Source organism: Danio rerio, chromosome 9 (genome assembly GCF_049306965.1).
Source record: "Danio rerio strain Tuebingen ecotype United States chromosome 9, GRCz12tu, whole genome shotgun sequence".
In the NCBI taxonomy this organism is placed as follows: domain Eukaryota; kingdom Metazoa; phylum Chordata; class Actinopteri; order Cypriniformes; family Danionidae; genus Danio; species Danio rerio.
In genome coordinates this window covers 15674175-15697899 of record NC_133184.1, presented here as the reverse complement: position 1 = coordinate 15697899, position 23725 = coordinate 15674175, and the positions used below count along the sequence as shown (strand labels likewise).

Here is a 23725-nt window from a genome sequence, read left to right as displayed (position 1 = left end):
AAATAATTCGACTACAGATGTCCATGTAGGTTAAACACCATCCCTTTCTCCTGTCTGTGTGGGTGTGTATTTTGACTCTGAAAGTCAGCGTGCCCAAATAGACACTCCCACACCATCCCACTTTAGTTCCTCCGACACTCCCCCCTAAACAGAGCTGGACACGCCCACTTTTCTGACTTTTTCCAAAGTAGAGGTGTGAAAACACCCTGCTGAAACGAGGGGGTTTCATGGCCCTTTAAATCTGAAAGTACACAGTGTTTAAAATTATAGATTTTTTTATAAATGAGTCGACTCATAGTGGTTTGTATGAATCGCTGCTGATATGAGTCTTTAGTCGTGTCAGTGTGACGTCGATACGAACCCGGGGAGATTGAAACCCCCACCCACAAACACTGTAGAAAGAAAAAAAGGAAGACAAACACTGTAGCAGATCGAAATATTTATGTTAAATACTGGTTGACTTATGTTGCAATGTGTTCTGAAGTGTGAGGGAAATTTAGCGTTTTTTTTTTTTTCCCCTACCCAAAGATGAGGATGTGAAGAGTCAGTGGGTGAAGTTTATTTTTGCAAAAATACCTTAGCATTATGGCCCCTACCTTGTGCTGTGATGAGTGCTTCAGCAATCTACAAGCTTACAAAGAGGGAATTGTCAGCTGTTTGTAAAATGGAAGGAGCTTGACAGGAACTTTACAGTAAACAGTTCATGGATCAGTTTCTACCTCCATTTCACAAGTGTAAGTGTGATTAAAATGGTCCTCTCCTTATTTTAAGAGCTTGCAATTTGTGTATTTAATTGTGTTTCAAAAAGTCACCAAGCCTCCAAATTGTACCAAAGCCAAGTTGAAAAAGCGTTACGTGTCAATTTTTTTTTTTTTTTCCGGATTAAAATACGTTTGTGAGCTCGCAATCCACTGCAGTTTGCCATCATGGTTAAGAACAGAGCAATATGCTGGTGTTAAACTGCATTGCTTTAATGCAATCCTGCATTGAGCTCACACATGCACTCTGCACTTTGACTACTTCAACACTGTTGATAAGCTGAGGTGGGCATTTCTCTCTGTATCATGCTCAGGGCCGGAGCAAGCTAAACTGGCATTCTAGGCAAACGATGATCACACCACCCTCAACCTGAAAATTAAAACGTAAGTGACTGGGGGGTGTGGGGGGGATGAGGTGTTGGGGGTGAATAGGGGTGTTGTCTCTATGGACGCGCCGGCCCTGCTGAAAGCAGTCGACCAATCAAAACAGACCGGGTCATCGGACCAATCAGCACAGATTAGCATTGCGCTAAGGAGGGGTTTGGGAACAAATGAATAGCTGAATGAATCATATGAGAGTAGTTGGGATAATTTAAAAAAAATAAATGAATTTTATAAAAAAAGAAAGTGTTTTTTGACCCCGTATGCATATCAGCCTGTTGTTGGAGACCACTAAAACGAAAATATGACCTTTTTTAATGTATAAAAGGGGCTCTTTAAAGAAGATTTTTAGCTGACACCATTGTAGTTGGTGATTCATAATGCAAAGTTAATGTCAACCAGAAAAAAATAAAATAGTCAAGAAAACAAACAAACTGATGTTATTAGATCATATGAAGCGGAACAGTTCATATTTTACAAATAACTATTATTCACAACATTATGAATTTCAATCCACATCCTCAACAAATAGTCCTGAGCAGTGTCTGAAGTGAAGCCATCAAAAGGTGTAGGGAGGCTGGTCAAGCTGATTTTAGCTGGTCATTTCCTAACATGACCAACTAATACCAGGCTGGAAACGGCTAAAATCAGTCTGGAAAGGGCCAAAATCCTTCTAAAACCGGGCTGGTCGACAAGGTAAAACCAGTCAACCTTTAACTTTAAGCAGTTTTTTTCTCCATTTGCTAACTTGAGGTTGTTTTGGACTGAGGGAGGGTTAATGCCAATGAGAGATGGACACACATTTGCTGAATAAACACTGGCGTTGCAAAAGTTTTATCAACGTGATTAATCTCTATATCTACATTATGCTTGATGTGTTTACTGTTGGTTATTAGGTTACCAATACTACAGTTAGCCACTGTCAGTGGCGCAAAAAGGGGGTATGCAGTGTATGCGGTGGGCAGGCACTTTTTTCCAGGGGTTTCAGTACAGCGTAACCGCTACTGCGTCATCGGGTGGGCGTGGCCTATCTGTGAATTTGCATAGGTCACGGATCATGCGCAGATTGTGAAAACAGCCGTTTGATTCAGATACCTGTACGTATTGCAGGGGTTTCGTGTCAAATGCCTTTTATATGCAGTACTAAATAGCTGTCCTGATCGCAGGTGTTTCATGTGAAGTCAGTGAATGTTATATTAAACAAATTAACTTAAGATACCTCTCAGATTACATTAATACTGTTATAACTTAAGATACCTGTCCCGATCCCACGGCTTTTGTGCCAAAAACTTTATATATTATATACATTAACATCAGATACCTGTCCTGATCCCAGGTGTTTCATGTATGATCACTTTTATATACATTAACATCAGATACCTGTCCTGATCCCAGGGGTTTCATGTATGATCACTTTTATATTATATACAGTAACATCAAATACCTGTCCTGATCTCAGGGGTTTCATGTATGATCACTTTTATATATATTAACATCAGATACCTGTCCTGATCCCAGGGGTTTCATGTATGATCACTTTTATATATATTAACATCAGATACCTGTCCTGATCTCAGGGGTTTCATGTATGATCACTTTTATATATATTAACATCAGATACCTGTCCTGATCCCAGGGGTTTCATGTATGATCACTTTTATATATATTAACATCAGATACCTGTCCTGATCTCAGGGGTTTCATGTATGATCACTTTTATATATATTAACATCAGATACCTGTCCTGATCCCAGGGGTTTCATGTATGATCACTTTTATATATATTAACATCAGATACCTGTCCTGATCTCAGGTGTTTTATGTATGATCACTTTTATATTATATACATTAACATCAGATACCTGTCCTGATCCCAGGTGTTTCATGTATGATCACTTTTATATTATATACAGTAACATCAAATACCTGTCTTGATTCCAGGGGTTTCATATGATCACTTTTATATATATTAACATCAAATACCTGTCCTGATCTCAGGTGTTTCATGTATGATCACTTTTATATATATTAACATCAGATACCTGTCCTGATCCCAGGTGTTTCATGTATGATCACTTTTATATTATATACATTAACATCAGATACCTGTCCTGATCCCAGGGGTTTCATGTATGATCACTTTTATATTATATACAGTAACATCAGATACCTGTCCTGATCTCAGGTGTTTCATGTATGATCACTTTTATATTATATACATTAACATCAGATACCTGTCCTGATCCCAGGGGTTTCATGTATGATCACTTTTATATTATATACAGTAACATCAAATACCTGTCCTGATCCCAGGTGTTTCAGGTATGATCACTTTTATATATATTAACATCAGATACCTGTCCTGATCCCAGGGGTTTCATGTATGATCACTTTTATATATATTAACATCAGATACCTTTCCTGATCCCAGGTGTTTCATGTATGATCACTTTTTTATATATTAACATCAGATACCTGTCCTGATCCCAGGGGTTTTATGTATGATCACTTTTATATTAGTTAACATCAGATACCTGTCCTGATCCCAGGGGTGTGAGGTGTTTCATGTATGATCACTTTTATATATATTAACATCAGATACCTGTCCTGATCCCAGGGGTTTCATGTATGATCACTTTTATATATATTAACATCAGATACCTGTCCTGATCCCAGGTGTTTCATGTATGACCACTTTTATATTATATACAGTAACATCAGATACCTGTCCTGATCCCAGGGGTTTTATGTATGATCACTTTTATATTAGTTAACATCAGATACCTGTCCTGATCCCAGTTGTTTTGTGTATGATGACTTTAAATAAAAATAGAAAATAAATATGAGTTATGTTAATTAACTAAGATCGAGAAAGAAAAATTAACCACGATTTATTACAGAAAATGTGGTATTTATTTGTTTAAACATGACTGAATACCATATTTTAAACTACAAAAACACGGTTAATCTTACCACAAATATTATTTGGTTTAAAATGGAAGTACAAAAGCCCAGAGACAGTAAAACGGAGTAAAACGAGGTCAGCCGTTTTTGCTAATGAAATCTTTAAAATATAACATTATAAAAACAAAAAAATAACCTGTATGATTGTTTTTTTCCCTCGTTATCCACCGCGGTAGGTTCTTTATCCATAATCATCCTGTTTGAAATGACCGCGCTAAAAAAGAACCTGTACTGCGCATGATCGGTGACCTCTCAGTATTGTTTTTTTTTTTTTAAGGGGGCGTTTCCCAAACACCGACCGAGCCACGCCCATTTTACGTCGTGGTAATGAAACCCCTGGAATTTAGTGCATGCCGTATGCGGTGCATAGGGGCGCCACACATGGGGGGGCGCCATTGTGCCAAAACTATTTTTGAAATGATGCATATTATTATACATATTAAACAAAATAAACACATATTTTTGGTTGAAAAAATTTTTATCCTGCATTTTACATGAATATAAAACTGTGTTTTGTTGAATACAAAATTATACCACAGTCACATGTTCAAAATGGAGAGAAGAGTAAAGACAAGTGGAGTGCAAAATAGAAAACAAAAAGAAAACAAACAATGCCTTAAAATGAAAACTGCCATGACAAATTGGATGATAAGGGATTGGTAAGCTTAACACACACTATTATTACCATACTTTTAATCAACTTCTAATGTTTTTGGGAGCGACGGGCTGCCATATCATACATTTTTCATTATCGCCACTCAGTCTCTGCATGGGCTTTTACTTAACATAAATGCAATGACAATTAGTTTTGTTTATGCTAATTTAAGATAATTTTAGTTGTATTTAAAAAACATAAATTACATATTATCAAGTGTGTTTGTCTGTTCACACACCCGAATCTCAAAGTATGCGCTTTCATTCATCTTCAAATCGCGACTGAGATGTTTATTAATCCTATAAAGATCCATTTTTATACCATATACATGTTTTTATAAATTTATTAAGTATCACATTGATACATCAGGTATTTTGGTAAACTTTTGGTTTTGTGCTCAAAACTAGTTCAATTTAGTTCCAAAAAAGTTGGCCCATAAAATTGATCAAATAAAACATTTCAGGCAGTTTGTCTCTATTTTTTACCTTAAACATTGTACAGTCTTTTTTATTTCACTTTGTGAAAGGTGTGATAGTAGTTTCAGTCAATTGTTCATGCGAAGACAGACCTTACACCTCTCACAAATGCATGTGAGAAGTGATTACATTTTAAGTTCTTTTGCCTCCCATATCTATCATTTTGTTTTGACAAATGAACAAAAAATACAAAAACAAGTCATGTCAAGGTGCTATAATCATTTGGTGAGGAAAATGGAATTAAGAAGAAATTTGGGTTGGGATGAGATGTAATTCTTTGTGACTTAACATTAGTGTAATTATACTTTTACTATTTCATACAATTTCAGTAGTGTTTTGAGGTGTTTGAGGAGTGTTTGAGGGGGCGCAAAACTTGAAATCGCATACCCCTCAGTAAATGTTCAGTTGCGCCCCTGGCCACTGTAACAACTTGAAAGAAATGCATGTAAATTACATTTTAGATTTGTAGGTTTGAGAACTTTGAAAAGATGTGCTTCACATTAGGGTGGAACCTGACTTTGGCTACCAAAAAGTTTTATAAATGTGTCTTCTTTTGTTGCCAACAGTAATTCAGGAATGACACATGTGAGTAAATAATAACAGATGTTTCAATTTTGGGTGTAATATGCCTTTAAGGGCATGATAGTGTTAGCAGTTGAAGGATGCCTTGAGACAGATTGTTAACCACTCCAACTACTACCCCTGAATTTTATGCTGACGATTGATTACAGAAAGCACACACACACACCCACACACACACACACACACGCACACACACACGCACACACACAAACACACACACACACACACACACACACACACACACACACACACACACACACACACACACACACACACACCTTGCTGTCTTTTTTCAGCATTTGACATTAAATGCATGGTGATAAAACATAGCAGAGCCTTTCATCTGCTGGGGTCTTACCAAACATGCAATAAATCAAACAGGAAGAAGATTTAAATAAGGCCTAACACACAGGCAGGTAGTTGAGACTGCTTTGTGGACTTGGTGGGCTATTACAGTTTTTCTCGATTGCTTGGATGCAGTTGTCAACTGAAACTCCACATTTTCAAAACAGTTAACACACAGGCCTAAACAGCGGCACTCATGGTCAAAATGACACATTTTGCTTGCAAAAGGCACATATTGTGTCAAAACATTTAACATATGCAACAAAAGCTAGTTTTACCTTCAAACTACACAACTTGCAAACAAGTATATGAGCTCTTTCAATTAATCATTACACAATGGACAACAAAATACAAAATACAGAACTCAAAATGCACCACCATTGCTTGCCATTGTAGCCAATGGCATTTGTTGTCTCTATTTGGGCTGTCAAATTCGCCTTTTTGCAAAGAATTGGATCAAGAATAAGATGTGCTTTGATTGAATATATATTGAATTCATGACATTTTTCAAACTGTGGCTGAAAACTGAAATACTGTATATAAAAAAAACAGACAAAAGTAATAAAATACTGTAAATATGAGAGAAAACACATGTAAACTAATATACTACAGGACATAGCCATATTGACCTCCTCCATCAATGCTGGCACAGAACAACACAGACCTTCCATCGTTTTTATAAGGTTTGCAGAATGATGGCTAATTGAAGATTTGTGTGAAGGAGTGTCAAACCGGTGCTTCAGTGATTTCATACTGATGTTGGTAGTTTTTAATAGTTAGGAATAGATGGATTCTGTTTGGTTACCAAAACTAAAACAATAGAGTTTGGACTGCTTGAATGACATCTGTGTTAACTGTTTGGAAAAATGGTAGGGAAAATGTGTCAACCCAATGAGAAAGGGTTTACACATTTGCAAGACCGGTCCTCTGCTCTGCTGGGATAGTGATAATGAAAATGAAGAGGAACCTAGTTTCTTTAACCAGGTCAAAGCAAACAAGAAAAACTGTAGTTTAGGACCCTTAGGCCCTGTGTACACCTGGTGTCAACATCCACCCTGGGGGATCCAATGGTCAGACGACAGAGATCACTGTTTACACCGAAATATTTGACAGATGTGTTATCTAGCATATAGTTCTGCTGAAATGTAATTACGTTACAGCTATGTACACATAATTTGCATGAAATTTGTAGTCAAACATGTTAATGGTCAGAGCTTCAGTGTCAGTGACATATTTATAAAGATTACAGTCTTTTTAACCTTAGTTTGTGCAAAAAAAAAAAAAAAAGAAAAAAAAAACATTTTCAAGGTTAAACCCTAGGCCTGTCATATAATGGGGAATAAAATGAATAAATGGAGCACTATTCAAGTTGGCAGAGTGATTTTATAAATGGCTACAAGAAAATGCATGTAAAGTGTTGTACTGTATTTTTATCTGTATGATATGAAAATTAAAATTAAAAGAGATTATGGCAAAAAAAAAATCATCTTTTGTGTTCAACAGAAAAAAAAACTGAAATATTTGGAAGCACTTGAGTCTGAGTACATTTTAATTTTGGGGGAACTATCCCTATTGTTACATAAACAACATATTTAACTACATATAAACAACACATTTATTCTGACCTATTCTTGTCAAGAATTTTCACATCATTATTTTTATTTATTAATTAATTTATTGTTCTCGTCTGCTTCATCACAGATTGTGACATGCTACGTTTGAGCAATGTGCACTCTAATGAAAAATGAATTCCTTCACAAAGTAGATCAAGATTGTTATTCTTCCAACAATTCATAATTTTAGTTCCCCTTCGGTTGGGGAACTCCAGTACTATAAGTGGATTTGATGTTCTAAATCCACGTATGGGAGATTCGGTTCAGAAGCTACTTGTCTGAAAGAGTATTGAACGCGCCAATGAAAGCAATGAATTGGCAGCGTAAGCTTGCGCAGGTGTGCTGCATCTCCAATTAACTGAGCATATAAGCACACCTGGCACCAGCAAACGCTATCCTTTTCGCTTCAGAGACTTTTCTGATTGAGCTTCATGAGGGTTCTTCTTGCTGTCTACAGCCACATCGAGCAAACGAGTGTCTCCCGGTCCAGAGCGAGTCCCCGCTGCGGCAAACGGTCGAGCTGGGGTTCTCCCTTGCCTGGCGTCCCTTTGGGTCCGGTCCTCCAGAGCGGTGCGTATTGTTGCAGTTTCCTAAAAGAGCAACACAGTCGTGCAGCACGTCCTTTTCAGGGTGGTGCTCCGACTGTGCGTTTCTGGTTGCGGGGGTTTCCTGGCTCCGGATGATGGGCACAATCACTGCATTACATGTTTGGGGGTCCAGCATGTTAATCTGGTGCTCGGGGGCGGTTCATGTTGTCACTGCGATGCCATGACCGTCGCGCAGTTGAGATCGCGGCTAACTTTTGTAAGAGAGCGAGCCACCCCAGTCGCCTCCTGCTCTGCAGCGGGCGCTTGGGCAGATCTGAGGGTTCCAGCGAGAGATTATCCGCCGCCTAAGGGCTCGCAGACCTCTCGCTCCTCCAAGCGCTCCATCCAACCTTCGGGTACTGGGAGTGATCTGTCTAATCAGATGGTAGCTCTCACGCTCGCTGACACCGGAGATCAGATGTCCTCCGTGGCATCGGAGGGTGGGCTTTCATTGTCCGATGATGATCCAGACCCGCTCGCCTCCTTCGGGCAGGTGAGCGCTGTCAAAACGGATCCTGAAACGGACGTGTTAGCCGTGCTTTCCCTGGCTGCTTCGGCCGTGGGCTGGAGATGGTTTATTCCCCAGCTCCGCGGCCGGACCGACTAGAGGGGCGTTCCCTTCTTCCCGGAAGTACACAGTAAGCTCACGCGGTCTTAAAGGGCACTTTTTTCTGCTCGTGCTGCGTGTCCCTCCACCCTCACCACTCTGGGTGGTAGAGCGGCCAGGGGGTATGTGGTGATTCCTCAGGTTGAGTGCGCGATGGTGGTTAATCCGCGCGGCGCCTCTTCCTGGCGGGGTCCGTGTCGTCTCCCATCCAAAGCCTGTAAGTTTCTGCTCCTCAGAGCCAGAGCTTGCAAAGCTACGGACCAGGCTGCTTCCACCTTACAAGCGATAGCCACCTACCAGCGCTACCATGCGCAGGCACTGGCCGAGCTGCGCGAGGGTGGGTCCAACCCAGGCTTATGAGCTTCGCACAGCAGCCGACTTAGCTCTTCGGACTACTGAGTCCGCTGTGTGTGCTTTGGGGAGGATGATGTCCACACTAGTGGTCCAGGAGCGCCACCCCTAACTAAAACTTGGCTGATATGCGCGAAGTTGACAAAGTCCGCTTTCTTGACTCGCCCATATCCCAAGCTGATCGGCGACACAGTCTGCGAATTCACCCAGGAATTCGAGGCAGTGAGAGAGCAGTCCGATGGGTGATGTCTTATCAGCGGCCCCGTAAGCCCGCTCTGCCCGCCGTGCCATCCATACCTGCTCCTCGCTGAAGGTGCCCATCTACGAGAGCTGCACCGCCCACGCACACGCCTCTGGAGTCTGTCCGGAGTCAGGGTGCGGAGCCAAAGCGAATCACTCTCTTCCAGCTCTTCTGTGGGACCCTCGCGCTCCCCGGATCAGCACACCCGCTCCGCGCTGCCCCTCCGCGGGTACGTCAGCGATTGCTGCGATGACGTCATTAGCTAGGGCTCTGCCTGCCTGGTTAGCGCGGGCCAGCCCCTCGCGGTGGCTCATACGCACGATCAGATTCGGCTACGAGCTTCAGTTCTCGAAAACGGCCTCCCAAGTTCACGGGCGTGTATTTCACCAGGGTCAATCACCTGCCCGCCCCTGTCTTGTGAGAGGAGATTGCTGCCCTCCTGGCGAAGGGTGCGATCGAGCCGGTACCTCCAGCCGAGATGGAGAGCGGGTTTTACAGCCCGTACTTCATCGTACCCAAAAAGAGCGGTGGGTCACGGCCAATCCTACATCTGCGCGCTTTGAACCGCTGCCTTTCAAGCTGCAGCCATAGACCTGAAGGACGCGTATTTTCATGTCTCCATTCTTCCACGTCACCGCCAGTTTCGGCTGTTTGCGTTCGAAGGTTGAGCGTGGCAGTACAAGGTCCTCCCCTTCGGGCTCTCTCTGTCTCCGCGGGTCTTCACCAAACTCGCGGAGGGTGCCCTAGCACCCCTTCAGTTTGCGGGCTTCCGCGTACTCAATTATCTCGACGATTGGCTGATTTTAGCCCACTCTCGGGAGCAATTGACTGTGCACAGAGACGAGGTGCTCCGGCATCTTCGCCTATTGGGGTTGCAGGTCAACAGGGAAAAGAGCAAACTCGCCCCGGTGCAGAGGATCTCTTTTCTCGGGATGGAGCTGGACTCGGTCAACATGGTAGCGCGCCTCTCCGGAGAGTGCGCTCACCTGCTGCTGAACTGTCTGAGGGAGCTCGACAGCAAAATAGTGTTCCCACTGAAATATTTTCAGAGGCTCCTGGGGCATATGGCTTCCGCTGCGGCTGTCACGCCGCTCGGACTGCTCCATATGAGACCACTTCAGCACTGGCTTCTAGATCGAGTTCCAAGACGCGCATGGCATGCCTCTGGGACAGGCGTCCAGTCATGTTGTTGTCTCAACAGATGCTTCCAGCACAGGCTGGGGAGCCGTGTGTCGCGGGCATGCAGCTGCGGGCCTGTGGGTAGGTGCTCAGCTGCATTGGCATATCAATCGCCTAGAGCTGTTGGCAGTGTTCCTGCTCTCTGCCATTTTTCTCCGTTGCTGGAGCAGAAACACGTGCTGGTCAGGATGGACAGTACGGCGTCGGAGGCGTATATCAACCGCATGGGGGGTATGCGCTCTCGCCGCATGTCTCAGCTCGCCCGCCGTCTGCTCCTCTGGAGTCACCCGCGGCTGAAGTCGCTGCGCGCCATTCACATCCCAGGTATGCTCAACCGTGCAGCCGATGCGCTCTCACGGCAGCAGATTCACTCTGGAGAATGGAGACTCCACCCCGAGTCTGTTCAGCTGATATGGGCGCGATTCGGGGAGGCCCAGATCTATCTGTTGCTTCCCCCAAGAACGCTCATTGCCAGTTGTTTTATCCCTGACCGAGGGCACTCTCGGCACGGTTGCACTGGCCCACAGCTGGCCTCGAGGCATAGGCAAATATGCATTTCCCCCAGTGAGCCTGATCGCGCAGTTACTGTGCAAGGTCAGGGAGGACGAGGAGCAGGTTCTGTTAGTTGCGCCCCTCTGGCCCAACCGGACCTGGATATCAGAGCTTTCCTTCCTTGTGACAGCCCTCCCCTGGCAGATCCCTTTGAGAGAGAACCTACTTTCTCAGGGAAAAGGCACCATCTGGCACCCTCACCCCGATCTCTGGAACCTCCACGTGTGGTCCCTAGACGCGAGGAAGACTTAGGTAACCTGCCGTCCGTGGTGGTTGATACCATCACTCAGGCTAGAGCCCCCTCCACTAGGCGTGCCTACGCCCTGAAGTGGAGTCTATTCACTGAATGGTGTGTCTCTCGCAGAGAAGACCCCCGATCTTGCCAGATCAGTGTTGTGCTCTCTTTCCTTCAAAAGAAGTTGGATAGCAGGCTGTCGCCCTCCACTCTCAAGGTTTACGTTGCCGCCATCTCCGCTCACCATGACGCGGTGGCTGGTGGCACCATGGGAAAGCATAACCTCATCGTCCGGTTCCTCAGAGGTGCTAGTGGAATTAATCCATCTGGCCCCCCTCTCACGCCCTCTTGGGATCTCACCCTCGTTCTCACGAGCCTGCGATTTGATCCCCTCGAGCCATTTGAATCAGTATCCTTAAGATTTCTGTCCCTGAAGACAGCTCTGCTGGTAGCGTTGGCTTCCATTAAGAGGGTCTGGGACCTGGAGGCATTTTCGGTCAGTGACTCGTGCCTGTTATGGCGGACGGCAGCAGGGAAGTGCCGTGTCTAAACAAAGATTATCCCACTGGATTGTGGAGGCCATTCATGTGCTTGTTTGAGCTGAGGTCAGCCGCATCCCCCGGGAGTGCGTGCGCACTTCACTCGGAGCGTTGCATCCTCTTGGGCGTGTGCACGTGGCGCCTCTTTAACAGACATTTGTAGAGCTGCGGGCTGGGCGACACCCAACACATTTGCAAGGTTTTACAATCTGCGAGTGGAGCCAGTTTCCTCAAGGGCTTTAGGTAACCCTTGGTGACAGAGGAAACAACTCGGTGGGGTGTTGTAGCACGCTTGCGGTGCCTTTTTTCCCTAACACGGAGAGATGTGCACCTTCCTGTCTGTCAGTGAAGTTCCCCATTCGGTGAGCCCTGCAGATTCCTCCGAGGCCCCCAGCACTGACTCAGCGGAGGAGTTACTTGCTGGCCCACTACATTGTAGGTCTGCCCGCTGGTCAGCCCGCGTTTTGGGTATAGGTGCCCGCTATGCGTGATCCCCACTAGGCGATCCCATTTGCTTATTCAGCCAAGGTGCAGTCCCCTCACAGGCGGACCTGTGTCTTCCCTCTCCGCTAACCATTTTATTATATGCGTACTCCCCCTTTTCAGGGCTAGTCCATATGTAATTTTTGCCATCATATCTCACCCATTGGGTGGCAGATGGCCTCCTCAGCATCCTCCCTATCGGGACTGCACGCTTCCTAACATACGGCCGTATTTTCCTACAATTATCTAGACGCTTACGACTTCCCAAAAAAATATCTAAATCCAGAAAACTTCTTTTGAAGTGGGATAAGTAAGGGCCAGGGATCACGTTGGAGGACCGCGCCTCTCTTTGATGCAGAAGCGCTCACGCTATGCCTGGCTATCCTCTCATCGGAGACGAAGGTAAGGTGCAGTCATTATGGCGTTTTCCAGACATTTCCAGGAGGGGAACGGAAGTACTATACTTCGTCGCCATAATGACTGTCCCTTAGCTGTTAAAAGTCTCTTCAGCTTAAAAAGGATAGCGTTTGCTGGCGCCAGGTGTGCTTATATGCTCAGTTAATTGGCGATGCAGCACACCTGCGCAAGCTTGCGCTGCCAATTCATTGCTTTCATTGGCCCGTTCAATACTCTTTCAGACAAGTAGTTTCTGAACCGAATCTCCCATACGTGGATTTAGAACATCAAATCCACTTATGGTACTTCCGTTCTCCTCCTCGGGGAACGAAGGGTTACTTCTGTAACCTCGAACGTTCTTATACAAAACTTAAACCTTTGAGGGTTTAAAACTTACATAAAATACGTACATAAAATCATTGCACCTATACAAATAGTTTTCAACATTGAAAGATTTGTACATATTTTTTGGTAACACTTTAGTTTAGGTCACAATTCATGTAATTAACTACTGGCATATTACCTGCAAGATATTAACTGTTTATTAGTAGTTATAAAGTAGGATCTTATTCTTTATGCTTAACCCTTTATCCCTACCCACAATCTAAACTCAAATTCTTACAATCAATAATTAATAGCGTATTAAGCTTGTAGTGTTAGTTTGTTAATACAATGAACTGTGACCAAAACTAAAGTGTTACCCACATTTTTTAGTTTTTATTAGTAATACACTTCAAAGATATTTCACGAGTTCACACTTGCATTCGTTTAAGTATAAAGCATATTTGGCGTGCTGTCCGGGGCGAGGGCTCTGAGCTCGAGGAGACACCCCAACTCGAGTTTTTCCCTTATCAGGAAACAAAGAGGAGTTGGGATTCGAGCAAATTATCTAGCCCGGCCCCAGAACGCTCCCCTCGGGAATGTAATCCCCTCGGGAATGTCAAGAAATGATTTGATGATGGGATAATTGTCAATGACGTATTCGATACTGAAACTTCTGCGCATGCTCCTCCCGAAATTTGTTTATAAAACATCATGTGTCAATATATAAACAATCAAACCATATATATATATTTTTTGTATACACACATATATATATATATATATATATATATATATATATATATATATATATATATATATATATATATATGTCTGTGTATATAATGTCTGTCTTAATGTGAATAGAAATCTTTGATCAACAATTAATTTCACACGAAAGCCATTCAGTACATGATGTCATTCCTCAATCAAACAATAATGCAGAGAGATTCATTGACAAGATCAACATGTTTTTGTCATTTTTAATTGAGCGTGGCGACGCAGTAGCACAGTGGGTAGCACGTTCGCCTCACAGCAAAAAGGTCGCTGGGTCAGCGGTCTGGGTTTGCGTTTCTGTGTGGAGTTTGCATGTTCTTCCTGCGTTCGCGTGGGTTTCCTCCGGGTGCTCCGGTTTCCCCCACAGTCCAAAGACATGGGGTACAGGTGAATTGGGTAGGCTAAATTGTCCCTAGTGTGTGTGAATGAGTGTGTGGATGTTTCCCAGAGATGGGTTGTGGCTGGAAGGTCATCCGCTGCGTAAAAAACTTGCTGGATAAGTTGGCGGTTCATTCCGCTGTGGCAACCCCGGATTAATGAAGGTACTAAGCCGACAAGAAAATGAATGAATGAATGAATTAAGCATCCTTTGAGAGCATCCAACTCTCCAGCCCCAGTGGGCGGTGAAAGAATCACGTTAGGGATGGATATGCAATAATTCAGTCTGTCACAGCAAAAGAGAAGTCCAAAAATTTTCCGCTGGATGCCTGTGACTCCACACTATTGGATTTCCAGTGCGAGGAAACTCTCTCATTACTCGCGCTGCACCATCTGGAATGACATACAGGTGTTTATCCATGTCTCAGGGTTTCCACTCAAATTGGCCACAGACGCTGTACTATGACATAACATTGGTTGAATTATGGCATTGAGTAATGGTTCCCCTCATGCACAACCTTCGTTTCAATGGTTTCGAGGGTTTAATCTGCATGATTTTGCACTGAACTACAAGTATCTGTTTCAAAATTTCTTTTTTCCTTTTAAAATAATGTGTTTTTTTTTCACTGTCCCGTAAAATCAACCCAGAGGAATATCATGTGCTACTCTTCTGGGAAACATTGAAGAAACAATAATATATTAAAACGCTCTTCATGAAGCACACCATGAAACTAACATAATTAAGTTTTTCTTGAAGATTAAAGAACTCATAAATTTTCAACAAACAAGTACTTGCGCCCCTAATTGGGTTTTAAACAGCAGTTTCCATTGATCAGATTGCACCAAAAACTCACAGTATTTGGCTGTATTTATTCAACAAATTATATAAATGATACATAGCAGTTTGAAAGCATCATTATTTATGGCTAAGTCTAATATCAACTCATGTTCAGTGTGCACTTAAACCAGGTATCGGTTTACTTGCTTTACATTACCATATAAGGCGAAGAGGTTCTTGTATATGTAATAGATGTTAAAGGTTATCCAGGATAAAAAACAAAACGTCTTCATCAGTGTTGTTGTGTGATTTATGTTTTAAATAGACAAACATTACTGGGTGCTTTCAGTGTCTGTCTGGAGTAATGAACTGTCTCCCATGCTTTCATCTGTGGATGATTTAGTCTTGATAAACAGGACATAGCCAGAGCCTGCCAGGCCATTTTTCTCTCCCTTTCTAATGTCATTCTGCTGTGTTTGCAGCAGGACTGTAACCGTCATAGACACTGAGGGGGATGAGTCTACCACAATAATTAGAAACGGATATTTTTTCTCTCATAATCCTGGAACGTCATGCACTGCTCTGTTGACCTCCATTACTCAACATTCTATTTTTAGGAAGCATAACAAAGTTTCAAATGTTTTAAGCTGATTGGCTTTATTAACAGTGTGTGTCTATGTCAACATTTTTGAGATGGTCAATCAAATCAAAGTAGGTTGCGTTTGCTGTTTACACATTGTAAAAAGCAATTTGTAGACTTTACTTTTAATAAAAAGGTAAGGGGCTGATCACACCGAATGTGCTTTTAGCGTTGCAGCTTTTTTTTTATGATTTACAGCCACGAGTGTTGGGCATGCAGAGCTATTGCAGTTGGAAAAAAGTTACATCAGTGGTGTCTTTTTCATTCTCCAATCAAATGAAAGCAGAGACGGGGTTTCAGTTGAAGTGACTGCAGTGTTTAGCTGCGTCCAAAATCACATACTTCTATACTAGTACGCTAAAAACAGTATGCGAGCCGAGTAGTACGTCTGAATATTTATATATATATATATATATATATATATATATATATATATATATACATACACACATACACACACACACACACACACACAGTTGAAGTGAGAATTATTAGCCCCCCTGAATTATTAGCCCCCCTGTTTATTTTTTTTATCTAATTTCTGTTTAACTGAGAGAAGTTTTTTTTTTCAACACATTTCTAAACATAATGGTTTTAATAACTCATTTCTAATAACTGATTTATTTTATTTTCACCATGATGACAGCAAATAATATTTTATTACATATTTTTCAAGACACTTCTAAACAACTTGAAGTGGCATTTAAAGGCTTAACTAGGTTAATTAGGTTAACTAGGCAGGTTAGGGTAATTGGGCAAGTTATTGTTTAAGGATGGTTTGTTTTGTAGACTATTGAAAAAAAAATTGTTTAAAGGGGCTAAGAATTTTGACCTTAAAATAGGTTTTAAAAAAGTACAAACTGCTTTTATTCAAGCCAAAATAAAACAAATAGGACCTTCTCCAGAAAAAAATAATTATATTATCAGACATACTGTGAAAATTTCCTTGCTCTGTTAAACATCAACACTTGCTGCATTTTAGCAGTAAGAAGCTACGATGCAGATTATTGAACTGAAGCTTGACTACAAAATTAAATGAAAATCGCAATATCTGTCAAAAAATCACAAGTAGATATTTTCCCCAAATCAAACAGCCCTACATCATTTCTTTATAGCAAACTGATGGTAAGAGGGGTGTGGTTATAACTATTGTGGCTGAAGCCATCAAACTGACATCATCAGAGAAGAACCACCACTCCAAACATGGAAGCAAATAGTCAGAAGATTACCCAAACAAAATTTTCTTTAAAATTTATTGTTCACTTTAATTGTTCACATAATAAAATGTACATTGAAAATGTTTAATTCACGTGGACATTAAAGGGACCACTGACATGTAGCGGTATTGCACTTCCACAAATTTGTAAAACTCTCCTAATCCTTTTCTCTCTCTCCAACTTCCCAAACTTCTCCAAATCCCCCAAAAAAGTCAGTTTAATGTAATGTAAGTTAAAGTGACTTTTATGTAAGGTTCGATTCAGCTAAAAAAAATAAGACAACAAATTTTATTAACAGTATGGTTACAACCTTGATTTGTAATTGTGACCTGACTGTATAAGCAGGATCATCAGCAGGACAGAAATAATCAGCCATTGTGTTGTGACAGAAGTCTGTCTGCCAGTAGATTGGGATCAGCGGGGTTTCAGTTGAAGTGACTGCAGTGTTTAGCTGCGTCCAAAATCACATACTTCTATACTAGTACGCTAAAAACAGTATGCGAGCCGAGTAGTACGTCTGAATATTTATATATATATATATATATATATATATATATATATATATATATATATATATACATACACACATACACACACACACACACACACACAGTTGAAGTGAGAATTATTAGCCCCCCTGAATTATTAGCCCCCCTGTTTATTTTTTTTATCTAATTTCTGTTTAACTGAGAGAAGTTTTTTTTTTCAACACATTTCTAAACATAATGGTTTTAATAACTCATTTCTAATAACTGATTTATTTTATTTTCACCATGATGACAGCAAATAATATTTTATTACATATTTTTCAAGACACTTCTAAACAACTTGAAGTGGCATTTAAAGGCTTAACTAGGTTAATTAGGTTAACTAGGCAGGTTAGGGTAATTGGGCAAGTTATTGTTTAAGGATGGTTTGTTTTGTAGACTATTGAAAAAAAAATTGTTTAAAGGGGCTAAGAATTTTGACCTTAAAATAGGTTTTAAAAAAGTACAAACTGCTTTTATTCAAGCCAAAATAAAACAAATAGGACCTTCTCCAGAAAAAAATAATTATATTATCAGACATACTGTGAAAATTTCCTTGCTCTGTTAAACATCAACACTTGCTGCATTTTAGCAGTAAGAAGCTACGATGCAGATTATTGAACTGAAGCTTGACTACAAAATTAAATGAAAATCGCAATATCTGTCAAAAAATCACAAGTAGATATTTTCCCCAAATCAAACAGCCCTACATCATTTCTTTATAGCAAACTGATGGTAAGAGGGGTGTGGTTATAACTATTGTGGCTGAAGCCATCAAACTGACATCATCAGAGAAGAACCACCACTCCAAACATGGAAGCAAATAGTCAGAAGATTACCCAAACAAAATTTTCTTTAAAATTTATTGTTCACTTTAATTGTTCACATAATAAAATGTACATTGAAAATGTTTAATTCACGTGGACATTAAAGGGACCACTGACATGTAGCGGTATTGCACTTCCACAAATTTGTAAAACTCTCCTAATCCTTTTCTCTCTCTCCAACTTCCCAAACTTCTCCAAATCCCCCAAAAAAGTCAGTTTAATGTAATGTAAGTTAAAGTGACTTTTATGTAAGGTTCGATTCAGCTAAAAAAAATAAGACAACAAATTTTATTAACAGTATGGTTACAACCTTGATTTGTAATTGTGACCTGACTGTATAAGCAGGATCATCAGCAGGACAGAAATAATCAGCCATTGTGTTGTGACAGAAGTCTGTCTGCCAGTAGATTGGGATCAGCGGTGAAGGCTCTCTCTCTCTCATGAATAAAGGGTCACCTTATCATCTCAGCAGGGGCTCTGCAGTATTCACCCTGGCCTCATGTGAGCAATTTTCCTCTCCGCCCATTGCTCTTTCCACAAAACATTTCCATTGTTGCAAAACACTGAGTTTTGTGGGGGTGTTTTTTCACTCCACCCCTAAAATCAGAAATGTTCTGTTGGCCAACTTTGCTTCCAAGAAGACATACATATGTTTTATAAAATTTCACAAGAAGGCTAATAATGTTGCATTCAACAGTAGTTGAAGTTTTTGCTTATCATCAATAATGTTAGGTTTAAGAACCCTCAAAGATAACCTCCAAACCAATAAAAAGTGGATTGAAAAAGTTTTTCAAAATTGTCCTAAGATGATAAGTTTTCTTCATTAGCTTTAGGACAACTTTGATGTAATGTCTTGATGGACTTCAAATGTTGACTACTGTATAAAATATTTCCTTCGGTTTAGTACCTGTATAACATATGCTATTAACAAAGTTATATTGTAATTTGCTACAGCATCTTCTTGCTGTTATAAAATTGACAAACATACAGTGCATCTGCAAAGTATTCATAGCGCTTCACTTTTTCCAGATTTATTTTGTTACAGCCTTGTTCCAAACTGCATTAAATTTATTTATTTCCTTAAAATTCTACACTCAATACCCCATAATGACAATGTAAAAAAAAAGTTTTTTTTGAAATTGTTGCAAATTTATGAAAAATAAAAAATCTGAAAAATCGCATGTACATAATATTCACAAAATTTACCATGAAGCTCTAAATTGAGCTCAGCTACATTCTGTTTCCACTGATCATTCTTGAAATGTTTCAGCAGCTTAATTGGAGTTCAATTGTGGTAAATCCAGCTGATTGGACTTGATTTGAAAAGGCATAAACCTGTCCATATAAGGTCTAAGGGTTTATTATTGTCATCATTTTTATCATCATCATTTTGATGATTATCGTCAATTATGTTGATGTCTGGATCCAAAGTGTGTATGTGACACGCTGTGATTCCAAGCTGTAGCTGTCTTTCAACCAGATCATAGAAAGTAACTTTAACATTCACTCTGTCACGGTTGCAGGTTTGTGCGCTTTTCCGGAGTGTATGTTTGATCACGTGGGTTTGTTTAGTTTTGGTTGTCCATATGTATTTGTTATGCTCACGTTATATGGCGACACTCAGCTGGGCTGATTACACGCCAGCTGAAGCTCATTATTAGGCCTATATCAGTGCGACGTTTCTATGTTTCTTTGTCAGTTCGTTACACCTGTTCTTATGTGTGTTATCTGTGCTCAGGCCCCTGAGGAGAATTATCTGGACCCTGTTTTCCTGTCTGTTCCTGCCCTGTGTTCGTCGTCCTCCTAGCCTGTCACTTTCATTGTTTGTTTATTTTGACTTGGTCAAATAAACTTTGATCACTCGCACCTGGATCCTCTTTGACTCTTGTTTTTTGAACGCGACAGAACGAACTGACCGTATTATGGATCCAGCGAGTGCATCTCAGATCTCCGAGTTCGTCTCGCACAGCATCGCCAGGATAGACTGTCCGGATGAGGCTCTGGCCACCACGTCACAGGCGATCCAGGCTCTGGTCGGCCAAGTTTCATTGCTTACTTCCCAAGTCCAACAGTTGATCACTGGAGCTGCATAGGCTGAGACTGCACCGATTCCGGAGGTGACACCACCAGCGCCTGTGGTTGTTGGTCGCTCTGTTGAACCGCGCCTTCCACCCCTGACCTGTTACTCTGGAGAGCCCCTCTTGTGTCGATCCTTTTTGTCCAAGTGTTCCCTTTATATTACGCTGCAGCCATCATTGTTTGCCACCGAAAAATCCAAGGTAGCGTTTGTCATCACGCTTCTTTCAGGCAAGGCGGCCCAATGGGGAACTACAGCATGGGAACAACAGCATGGGAACAACAGGATCCCGTCCCTGACTTTCCGGCCTTGGCTGCGACACCGGAAGTGGTAAACGTTGACCCGGAACCCATGCAGGTGGGTAGATCCCGCTTGTCCGTGCAGGAGAAGCGCCGACGGAGATCGGAAGGATTCTGCCTCTACTGTGGTGGGGCGGGGCATCGGTTGGCTTCCTGTCCCGTAAAAGACAACACCCATCAGTAGGTAAGAGGTTACTGATGGGTGAAATTATTATGGACAAATCCTCTACGTCTGCTACTTTACTGCCCGTCTTTTTATCATGGGGTTCCGGAACTCATAACACACAGGCGCTCGTCGATTTTCGGGGCGGAAGGAAACTTCATTGACTCTAGTTTCGCTGACAGTTTCAAACTTCCGGTTATAGCACTATCACAACCCATTGCAGTACGCACCCTCAGTGGACTTTCCCTTCCCACCATCACTCAATCCACCAAACCCATAAAACTCATTACGTCTGGAAATCATGTTGAACACATTTCATTTTTTTTAACAGACTGTTCCAACTCACCGGTGGTGTTAGGTCATCCTTGGTTGATTCTTCATAAACCCCACATTAATTGGGGTCTTAATTCTATATTCTCGTGGAGTGAGAAATGTCATGAGTCTTGTCTTTTGTCTGCTCGTTCTGCTGTTTCTTGTTCTGTAATTCAGGAGAAGCGCATAGACCTGTCAAACGTGCCCAGTGAGTACCTCGACCTGAAGAGAGTGTTCAGTAAGTCTCGAGCTGCTTCTCTGCCTCCTCACCGTCCCTATGACTGTGCAATAGACATATTGCCAGGTACGTCTTCGCCTAAAGGCAAGTTATACACACTTTCTATTCCTGAGAGGGAGGCCATGGAGAAATATATTTCTGATTCTCTAGCGGCCAAGATCATACGGCCCTCTTCTTCACCGGCGGGGGCGGGGTTCTTTTTCGTGAAAAAGAAGGATGGGTCTCTTAGACCCTGCATAGACTATCGAGGGCTGAACAGCATCACGGTGAAGAATACATATCCTTTGCCGTTGATGTCTTCAGCGTTCGAGCGTCTGCAGGGGGCTTCGTTTTTCACGAAATTAGATCTCCGCAACGCATATCATTTGGTTCGCATGAAGCAGGGTCATGAGTGGAAAACTGCGTTTTTGACCCCCAGGGGGCATTTTGAATATTGTGTTCTTCCGTTCGGGCTTTCTAATGCTCCTGCGGTTTTCCAAGCACTCGTAAATGACGTGTTGTGAGACATGATAGATCAGTTTATGTCTACCTGGATGACATTATGATTTTTTCTCGTTCTCTCCAGGAACATGTGCAGCACGTCAGGCGAGTGCTTCAGCGGCTGCTAGAGAATGGGCTTTTTGTCAAGGCGGAGAAATGCGTGTTCCATGCACAGTCTGTTCCCTTTCTAGGACACATTGTGTCAGTCGAGGGGGTGCGCATGGATCCAGAGAAGGTTCAGGCTGTGGTAAATTGGCCATCTCGTAAGGCCCTGCAGAGATTTCTGGGTTTCGCTAATTTTTACTGGCGTTTTATTCGCAATTTCAGCCAGCTCGCCTCCCCTCTGACGTCCTTAACCTCCGCCAAGACTCCCTTCAGGTGGTCGAGTGTAGCACAGGCTGCATTCACTAAACTAATAGGCCGTTTTGTTTCAGCCCCCATTCTGGCGACACCTGATCCCTCCCGGCAGTTCGTGGTGGAGGTTGACGCGTCAGAGGTGGGGGTGGGCGCTATCCTGTCCCAGCGCGCCGCCTCGGATGACACAATTTATCCGTGCACGTTTTTCTCACATCGATTATCTCCCGCAGAACGTAATTACGACATTGGTAATCGGGAGTTGTTGGCTGTCAAACTCGCATTGGAGGAATGGCGTCATTGGTTGGAGGGTTCGGGGGTTCCCTTTATTGTTTGGACCGATCACAAGAACCTCGAATACATCAGGTCCGCCAAACGACTTAACTCCAGGCAGGCTCGGTGGGCATTATTCTTCGGATGTTTTGACTTTACCATTTCTTATCGGCCGGGTTCCAAAAACACCATCGCGTTATCCCGTCTTTTTGATTCTTCCGAGCACAATCCGTCTCCTGAGCCCATCGTTCCCCAGAGCATTTGTATTTCTGCGGTGACATGGGAGATCGAGAGCAGGGTCCGCACAGCCCTGGATGGGGTAACGCCCCCGGCCGGATGCCCACCCAGTCATTTGTTTGTGCCGGAGGAGATTCGGTCTGACGTCATTCGGTGGGGACATTCCTCCAAAGTGGCTTGTCATCCGGGGGTGAGTCGTACCTTATTTTTGGTTAAACAGCGATTTTGGTGGCCAGCTATGGCACAGGACATACGCGAGTTTGTTTTGGCCTGTTCTGTTTGTGCTGTTTCTAAGACTTCAAATCGCCCTCCTGCTGGACTCCCGCTGTCAGTCCCTTCGAGACCCTGGTCACACATTTTGTAGATTTTGTCACTGGTCTCCCGCCATCCAGTGGCAATACGGCTGTTTTGACCGTTGTGGACCGGTTCTCGAAGGCTACTCATTTCATTCCTTTGCCCAAATAACCCTCAGCCAGAGGAGAATTATCTGGACCCTGTTTTCCTGTCTGTTCCTGCCCTGTGTTCGTCGTCCTCCTAGCCTGTCACTTTCATTATTTGTTTATTTTGACTTGGTCAAATAAACTTTGATCACTCGCACCTGGATCCTCTTTGACTCTTGTTTTTTGAACGCGACACACTCACCAGTTTGACCCACTTATTGATGTTGAAATGTGCATTTAAGCTATTTTAAGCTATTTACTTTAATTTTGATTTATTTCAAGAACTGAGGCTTTTACTGGTGGATGACTGGTCTTTTTTCAACTGGTTGTGCTATTTTAACGTGTGCTGTAGGACACTGAGTGCTTAATAGTGGGATTCGATGCACAGTGGTGTGAGCGTTTGCTGGGGTAAAGTCAGTCTTCTTGTATGTAGTCAGTGGGAA

At 42.3% G+C, this 23725-nt stretch overlaps 2 long non-coding RNA genes across 2 annotated transcripts in view; one reads left to right on the top strand and one right to left on the bottom strand.

Moving 5' to 3' along the window:
* LOC141376089 (uncharacterized) overlaps positions 1 to 23725 on the top strand; it is a 1000182-nt gene that overhangs the window by 23639 nt on the left and 952818 nt on the right. The window lies entirely within an intron of this gene.
* LOC141376091 (uncharacterized) lies at positions 2530 to 4342 on the bottom strand. The gene is made up of 3 exons (XR_012385235.1): positions 3742 to 4342; positions 3497 to 3673; positions 2530 to 2819 (listed from the first exon to the last, which is right to left on the bottom strand). It is a non-coding gene; the product is annotated as an uncharacterized lncRNA (long non-coding RNA).